The sequence below is a fragment of the Pygocentrus nattereri genome, chromosome 4 (assembly GCF_015220715.1).
Source record: "Pygocentrus nattereri isolate fPygNat1 chromosome 4, fPygNat1.pri, whole genome shotgun sequence".
NCBI classification, from domain to species: Eukaryota; Metazoa; Chordata; class Actinopteri; order Characiformes; family Serrasalmidae; genus Pygocentrus; species Pygocentrus nattereri.
The window spans coordinates 36,452,427-36,461,860 of NC_051214.1; positions in this window are offsets into that span (position 1 = coordinate 36,452,427).

Sequence of the window (9,434 nt, forward strand, 5' to 3'; positions counted from 1 at the left end):
TAGCTGTGCTAAGGAAGCAGAGGAGTGCAGCTTTTAACTTTAAAGAGAATGGACTGGAGTTAGAGGCCCAACTGGCCTCAAAAGCAGCTGAAGCGAGTGGCAAGGAGACGTCCCTCACAGTACTCTACTATCAGGAGAGGTACCGGTAAAGGAGTGAAACATCTTCATGCACTGGTCCCCCAGCTGAAGACTCAAGTATAGTAGCATGTGGTTTAGGCTGCAGCCATGGTGTATATTTAGCTCTTGTGTTTCTTGTTCCTTTGTCAGATTATGCTTCTTTGTTTTTTGTCTGGTTTGTCTAGTTTCTCCTCTGGTGTTTTGTTATCTTTAATACATTCATATGCAAAAGTTTGGGTTCCACTGACCAAATAATGAATAGTTCAAGTTGAAGCCAAGAGCCGTTTGTTTTTAGTTAATTTAGTATACTAGCCTCTTTACATGGTCTAGATAAACATACTCCATACAATAACATGCAACATATGCAAAGCGCAATAACAAAGAACACAAATGTATAAGAATGTACATCCAAAACCAAGTGGTGAACTGTGACAATTTAAGCTAAGCCAAAATTTTACCAAACAAAAATCTCTCTGGTAATGTTAATTTCTGATAGTGACCCAATAGTAATTTTAGCTCCTAATAGTATGTTAGCATTAAGCTAATATTGATGCATATTTTTGGCTGTTCTAAATTAGTCATAGACATTTAATGACTTTTCATATGTTTTATTTGAAAGTTGTATCAAGCATTATCATATATTATATCTTGCATATTCATCTTTCAGTGTTCCATTCTGTTTTTCATTTTGAATTTGAAGCTTACAGCTTATTCAGTGACATATCCAGGGCTTCCAGAAGGTCTAGAGTGACCATTTCCATAATTCCACAACAATTTCAAGATTTTTTAACTGGGAAATAAGAGTACTACAACCAAACATAGCAAGCTTGACAATTTTGTTAAATAAAAATGACAAATGTATATTTGCTTACCAGAAGGCTATTGGAGTTCCCCTCTGCCACAGTGCAGCCATTCCCTAGTCTATGATATTTTCCCTGGACTCTATATATCAAGACAGTAATGAGTATTTAGAGCATAGATAACACAAAGATCAAAACTCTGCACCTTATTGTGCTTTATCTACACCCAGAGGGAAATAAAGAGAAGTGACAAAACAGTGGGTGGTGTTGGTCCATTATAGTAGCACATGCTATTTGGATGAAGACTGGGCATATAAGTTCTAGCAAGTTTGGAGTGGAGGCCAACAATTGTGACAGCCTTTTTTTTTTGCTTATAAGAGTCACTTTTCTAAGCATTTGCAAGTATTCAGTTAATACCTCTAGAGACTATCATAGAGGTCAGAGAAGAAAGCTGAATGTGGATTCACCATGGTTCAATCAGTGCTAAACTTCTATTTTCTTCATAGCTAACATACAGCTATATCATTACAATGCACTGCACTTACAGTATGAGAACACTTAGTAAAGTACTGTGCTCTGTACTGTATTCCTCCTCCATTGGCTGAAGTTTTGGATGTGAATAAAGCACGGCTGCTTAGCCCCCTCTAGTCTAAGCATTCAGCATGCAGTAGATCACAAAGGCGAAGGGCTTGTCAGTCAGTCTTCAATCAAAGAGGAGCCAGGGTCTCTACACGGCCCCCTCTCTCCCTTATTGATTTCCTTCTTTTTCATCTCTGCTGTCTGATGTTCACTTAGGATAGATGTGAGGTTCAGGCCAGACCTGCTAGCTGCAAGGCTTAGCTTCTACTGCATACCACCACACTCCGCTCAGGGGAGAAGTAGTTAGTAAGCAACGAAAGAAATTATATTGGGCATATTCTATATCTGTCCTCAAGGGGGCGATGAGGTTAGGGTCAGAATCTCCATCTTTTTTTTTTGGCAAAAGATGGTTAGAAATGTAAACATCCAGGGCAATGAGCACTCTCTCTCCCTCTCACCAAACGATAAATATACATATAGATATATGGCAAATACAGCAAATGCAGGTTGTATAGGCAAGAGAACTATAGATAGATAGAACAGACAGAGTGAAAGAAAGGAGGGAAGAGAGAGGGAGTGTGAGAGCAAGAAAGAGAGGGAGAGAGTTGGTTGAGTGAGTTGATAAATGAGGAGCCAGGCTGAATGAAGGATGTGCATGGCTGGCTGGCTGGTTGCTGCTGTGTGAGACTCAGCCTACACCGCCAGAATGTAAAGCAGCAGGCACACACAGGGGATACAGCGGCTGTCCCAGGCCCCCTGCAGGCAACGACACGCACATACACACACACACACACACACACACACACACACACACACACACACACACACACACACGCACACACACACACACACACACACACACACACACACACACACACACACACACACACACTCAGGCTTGCCAATCTTCCACACTCTTACATTACTTCACTGAGACATACATAGAATAAGAAAACACAGAATAAGTCTGCATAGAGAAGCTTCTAAATCAAACTTTCCTGTTACACACACTGTACTCTATAAAAATTTCAACATTTTAACTGCTTTGACTGAGCTTGATCTGTTTCTCCCAGAATGCATAATTCTTTACAGCAGTCTTACAGTAGATTACTGCAGAATTTACATCCGTTACTTACAGTGTTCTATACTATAAGCCATCGGTTTCAGTCATGGCATTCAACACTTTTATATTTTGATGTTTTCTTTGCTCTAATGATCACCATTTAACTCATAATGGGCCTAAAAATTCCATACCTGATGAGCTCAATCGAGTGCAAGAAGTCAAGTGTTATTACTTTTCCTTTGCTACTTTGTTCGAATGTAATTACAAAATTTCATGATTAATTGCATAATTTGTTACCTTTACACTCACCCTCTGTTTGAGTCTGCACTTCTGACATGTTTCTGTTAGTAGAGCTAAATCAGGTGTATTAAGTCACTATTCCAATGAAATTACACAGTTACATGAATAATTACATAATTTGTTATATTTACATCTAGATTTACTTTCTGAGTCTGCACCTCTGAAACCTTTTTTTCGTTTTGATTTCATTAAATGACAAAACCATTGCAAAAACTGGATTTTATGTTTTTCTTTCTGAAAAACTAGACTGTATAAACAACAACACGTTTTGAACAAATTCAAATGAATCCAGATGAACACTTATGAAAACAAGCATGAAAGTGATTGGACATATGAATAAGCACATTATCCACTTGTTTTAATGAGCTACTGGTTAGAAACAATCGAATTGCATCATGCTTTTGTTAACATCAGTGACTGTGGTAACTCATCAACAACAGTTAAAGAAGGTATTCAGTGATCTCTCATATCTATGCAAAAAAATCTATTTCTAGCTTTAAATCTACACTTCACAATGATTTCTACACAATGCTGATGCAGTTACTTTGATATTGAAAGAAGATGATTAAACAAAGCTGGTAAGCATGTTTACTGTGAGAAAGCTAACATGAATAGGAACAGTTCAGGCAACTTTTATTGCTCCTTTGATAGAACAAATTAATAATAAGTGTCTCCATTCAGAGCTGGACGAAGTACACAAATCATGTACTTGAGTAAAAGTAGAGATACCCAAGGCAAAATATTACTCCAGTAAAAGTAGAAGTCCTTACTCTAGACCTCAACTTGAGTAAAAGTACAAAAGTATTTGGCTTCAAATGTACTTAAGTATCGAAAGTAAAAGTACTAAAAAATGGATGGATGGATGAATGTCCTGTTATCATTTTTATAACAAGACTCGCTTCATGAACTCATTTTAGGTGAAAATCCTCCAGTATCTCTCTTGGTAAACCAGACTTTTAATAGAATGTCATTAATTAGTGATGCTGACGTCTATTAAAATGATCGTAAGCACAAAACACTGAAGGCAAACAGTTTCCATCAGGGAGAATCGAGGGGCTCTGAAATCACTTTTACAAACAAGCAAAGTTTCAGTTTAAGATTTACTTTGTAAATTAGTTACAAGTTGAATAAAAACTTGCTTTAAACTCAGGATCACAAATAAGTTTTCCTTTACTGTATTGATCTGTAATTTACTATAAAATGAAAGTGTTTGTATGAATTCAGAAAAAAAGAAACATGCCAGTGACAACTGAATGTGTACATATTTCTATATTGTGGTCTATTTACACGAAGTTAGATAAGCTCCATCATTTAGGTAGATGTATGTGCTCCCAAATATTTACGCTGCTGCACTGACATTGAACCGTGTGCTTGCACTGGGTCAGTATGACCAACAGGTCAAAACAAGTTCAGAACAAAATGACCGCTGTGCCCTGATTGGTGTTCTTGCTTTGCATTTTTTTTGTTTTGACATGTTACATTTTTATACACACAAAAACCAAAAGGAACGACAGATTTCTCAAAATGTAGTGGAGGACAAAGTAAGATATTTGACTGAAATGTAGTCGAGTGAAAGTAAAAAGTCACAAATTGGAAATACTTAAGTAAAGTACAGATACATGAAAAGACTACTTAAGTATAGTAATGAATTACATTTACTTAGTTACTGTCCATCACTGGTTTCCATAATATATAGTGCATATGTACAGTGCATCCAACAATAAAGGCAACCTGGTCTTCTTTTATACAGGGATAACATGTTAGCACACAGAAAGCTCTGACAGTTTTAATGATTAAAATAAGACAAATGCAGAGACTGTGAATGTACCACTGAGAAGACTTTCAGTTTGATAGGGGTTAAAGTCACAGGAGTATATTTTCCTCATTTCAGTAGCTAAACTCTGCTCTGAGCTCTTATAATACCCAACACCTCTGGACTCATATCTTTAAAAGGGGCCTGTGTACCTTAGAGCCAAGGTTCACTTGAGCTTAATTAAGCATAGACTGCAATCCCCAGCAACTCATTCAAAGCTGAACTGCATGTGAGCGGGTCGGAAATCATCAAGAGTTTATTTGGGATTCTTCCTGGATAAAACAGTTACTCCAATTTTTCACCACAGTGCTTCCACTGACTAATAATAAGACTAATAGTCTTTTTACACATACACATACATTCCGGATGCAAACCTGCAGGAGTCTGCAAAAGCACTGCCCAAACGACAGCAATCAGAAACTCACTAGCCACCTTTTCAAAGAAATAATGTTGGGATGGTCTGCTTAAGTTAAATGCCACTTTCTTGATGTTTGGTTTCCTAACACAATATATATTTTAAATATAGAACAAATGGCCAAAATCTTTTTACTTTAAAATTGTTGCATTAATTAAATTTTATAAGATTTATTGATATTCATGAGCATAATAGAATTCAATATGAATTTGCTCACGTGAGGATACATTGCTGCTTGCTAAGAAAACTTGTCCATGGCTGGGTTTTAAATGGACATTCTTAACTCTAAAACGGTCAAATCTAATCACTTCACTCAGATATGATTGAGTTGTCATGCTGTGCTGGAGATTAATCTGTGAAGAGGGAATCTACAAGTCCAACAGTGCTGGACAAAAGTGGGAGAAGGATTAAGATAGGTAGCTACACATGTCCTTGAGACTGTTTTACCTCCTAATAAAACTGAAGAGAGAGAGAGTGAGAGAGAGAGAGAGAGAGAGAGAGAGAGAAAGTCAGTGGGGGGGGGGGGGGGGGGGTGCAATAAGAAGGTAAATAGCAGACATGCTCAAAAACGCCTTTGGCCACAGCACAAATAAGAGTGTACTGGCGTCATTAAAAAGTTAATTAATCTTAATTAACTTCTCCTTTGTCTCAGAGTTCTTTATTGCGGGCGAAATGATTTGCCACACAAGGGGAAGAATTGGGCTGAGCCTAATGCTGTAATCAGCGGGCTGCAGGAGGCCAGACGCTCCAGCTGCTGATTGCTTTTCTGACAGAGACTTACGTTCTGACGCACTGCTGCTTGTTCTCTTTCTCCTTTTTTGCCTCTCTCTCTCTGTCTCTCTCTCTCTCTCTCTCTCTCTCTCTCTCTCTCTCTCTCTCCCTGTCTGTCTTTCTCTTCTGTTTGAGGAACAATATACATCAGGCACAGTTTCAAACGAAAGACGTATAATCCAGCATAAGAATATGGCAGTTTTTTGTAGAATGAGGTTAGAATGAGGTTCTTTCTCTCAAGCCTAACTGTTTGGTAAATACACTGCTGAGCATAGCAGGTTATGGTTAGCGGGCATCGCTCAGTGTTCATTTTTGGTTTTAGTTTTAAAACCTAATGGCTGTGCTTTGTAATAGGAGTTGGCTTAAGGGTTTCCAACAGACCACTAGTTTGCTTTAGAATACCTTTCTCAGGCCAACAGAACCAACAGAAACACCCAATGGTTTTTCAGCAAGGGTATGGGAGCAAGTGCAAGAGTGGGCTAAGAGAGAGAGAGAGAGAGAGAGGGAGAGAGAGAGAGAGAGAGAGCAGATATAATTCCCTCCCCTCGATCCTGCTCTGCTTGACTGTTTGAGAGCTGCCTAGGTTGGGACGTGCAATGAATCGCAATTTTTTCAGCTGATCACAAACAAGAAAACACAACAATCGGCTTCTTGCGGTGCAGCACAGTACTGGTGCTTTAAAGCTCCACAACCACTTCAGCACTGACGACCAACTGGTGTTCTCTCCTGTGGGAGAGTCTTTTTTGCTAGAAACTGTTGGTGCATTTGCTCATGCTCTAGATACACTGTATGCAGGCTCCCCTTCTGATTAGTGAAGGTGCACCCATTACTGGCATTGCACACACGAAGACTGTACAATCTCCCTAGAAAAGCATTGACCGTGGAATGGCCTCACATGAGCCTAAGGTCACTGTGCCCATCAAAGCATCAGCTAGAGGAGTATAAACCCACCAGCAATGGAAGCAGAGAGACTGTGTACCCTGGAGTGACTGAGCTCCACTGCCTTTGGGATTAGCTGGAGTGGTGTTTGTAATCCAGAACTAATCATCCAATATCAGTAACTAACCTCACTTGATGCTCTTGTGGTTGAATGCGATCAAATCCTCACAGCAATGTTCTAACAGCGTGAATCCAGAAGAGTAGAGGCTGTTAGAGTAGCAAATAAGGCACAAACTACATATTCATACACATGATTGTATGATGTAGTTCAGTTCCAGAACTAAAATACTGAGGGTGAATCAGAAATAAATGGGCACACACACTAGGAATATGCATGATTATTCAGAAATGATTTGCTCAGCTGGCATTGGTGCATAATCATATAACCACAAATGAAAACGTAAAGGAACTTACTGGAATATCTCATACTTTGAGTGCTAAATCACAAAGAAAGCAACAGGAGTAATACATCACAGTGATGCTTTGCACAAATACACAGTTTAACAGTATGTTTTTTCTTTGGGATATTTGAACATTATCGGTGCATGTACAGGCTCGTAATCCTACTCCCTAGCTAGGTTTGATGGTATCCTATAAATACAGGATGCAGCACAATACACTAAGTGCATTTACATGTACTCGATAGTTTGATCATAATCAGATTTCTGCAGTTAGCTGATTTTTTAAATGGTCATGTAAACACATACTCCAATCTAGAAATCTGATTAAGAAATCTGATAAGGTGAGATTGATTAGCTCAGTAATCAGATTTCTCAGTGCATGCATACCCTTATTCTGATTTCTTTAGTCTGTGCATGTGCAAACACAGATGGTGGTACCAGAAATAAGCAAGCAGTATTGCCATGAGATGGCAGCAAAAGACATTTGGAGCAATGCTGAATCCGACTACATACATGAAGGACTTAAAGATTCTTTATTTTTTAGATGATGTATGTTCATGCTTTGTGGTAAAGTGGTACGATTTGTTTTTAAAGCTGTGGAATGAAGTTTGAGTTTACGTCACATATTCTGTGAGTTTATTGGCTGGTTCAAAGCAGAATCCGATTAATGCCTGAGTCATGAACCTGGACCTGACTCAGCTTCAAAGCGCTCATTATAAAATGTTCCTGTGCTTCAAAAACTAGCTCTACATCATGCTGAGTTGTCAGTTTTTGGGTAGTTGTACTATTATAGTTGTTTTGTGGCTACAGTGGGTTTTATCAGAAACACCTACCATACAGGTACACTTTGTAGGTTTACAACTGCTGACTGTAGCCCATCTGTTACTGCACAATAAATAAGTCGCTCTTGGTTGCATACCTCAGTGGATAGCGACCATCAGTGCCACTACTTACCATATATTATCTGGGGAGTGGGTCGTTCTAGGCACAGAAGTGACTGGTAGTGGCCACTGATTGTAGGCAAAAATAAACTGGCAACTCATACCAACCCTGAATAAAGGGGTTAGTGGTCAGACCCAGGCCTGCAACAGGGATTCTTCTGGAAGTCCTCAGTCTGTCTTTCACGCCTAGGGCTCCCTGTCCTTCAGTCTACACTTAAGCCCAAATAAACAGTCTTACATGTTTGACTGATTCCAGACGGTCTTATTATTTCACAGTGCAGTGTGAGGTAAATATGAAGGGGAGTGCAGAGTGACATGCCGTGGCTGGGCACTGGGAGTTGCAGGGAGAGCATGGCGGCCATCTTGCCTGCCTTATCTCTCTCCCATATGTTCACCCTAGGCTGCCTCATGCCGCTGTAATTGACTTTCTCCCATGGAGCCCAGCCATAGCTGCAGGCAGGAGTGCACTCATGTGCCTGCGCTCACCCTGATAAAACTATTACACACTCCCCAGTGATGCTGTGTGTGCACTCGTCTGTGTGTGTGTGTGTGTGTGTGTGTTTGTCTCTGGTTCTAAAACTGTAACCTCGCCATTGCAGCATAATTGGAATCCAGAGACATGGAGAGCTGGACTAAAAGTTCTGCTATGGAAAGATCTGCTTGACTTGGGCTGAACTCTGGATTAGGTCGACGAACATGTGCAGGGTATCAGCCACCCAAATATGCTCCACACAGAGAACATACACATACAAGCTGTCATGCTTTTCTCTGTGCTAGAACAGAATATAGGGCTTCAGAACTCCTGCTCCAGCAGCAGCACTGCATTACGGCTGCTATAGCTGGCTCCCTGCTTACATATGAGAAAATAACTAAAGGCTCACTGCTGTTCCCATACTGCAGAACCCTGCTGATTTTTTCTGGCTCCAGTGCGATCTGTTCCTGATAAAACTTCACCTGTGGCACACTACCGTTATTTTTTTAGCGATCTGCCTCAGGCTCAGGAATGAGTGGCTCAGACCGGGGGCCTTTTGAGTGTCGCAGCTCTGATTGTCACCTGGGCTCGTTAAATTCGTTAATTTTATTGAAGGCTGTCACGTTTTCATGAGGGGAGAGGAGCAGTAAATTATTCATCATCCCTTGAAATGCAAACGACAGCTGAGGCAAGGGAACGGTGCTATGTAGGTCACTTCCTATCCTAACACCCCCCCAACCGCCAGTCAGAAAGAGGAGAGAGAGAGAGAGAGAGAGAGAGAGAGAGAGAGGAGCTCAACTGCAGCAGAACCAATTGCAGCTAA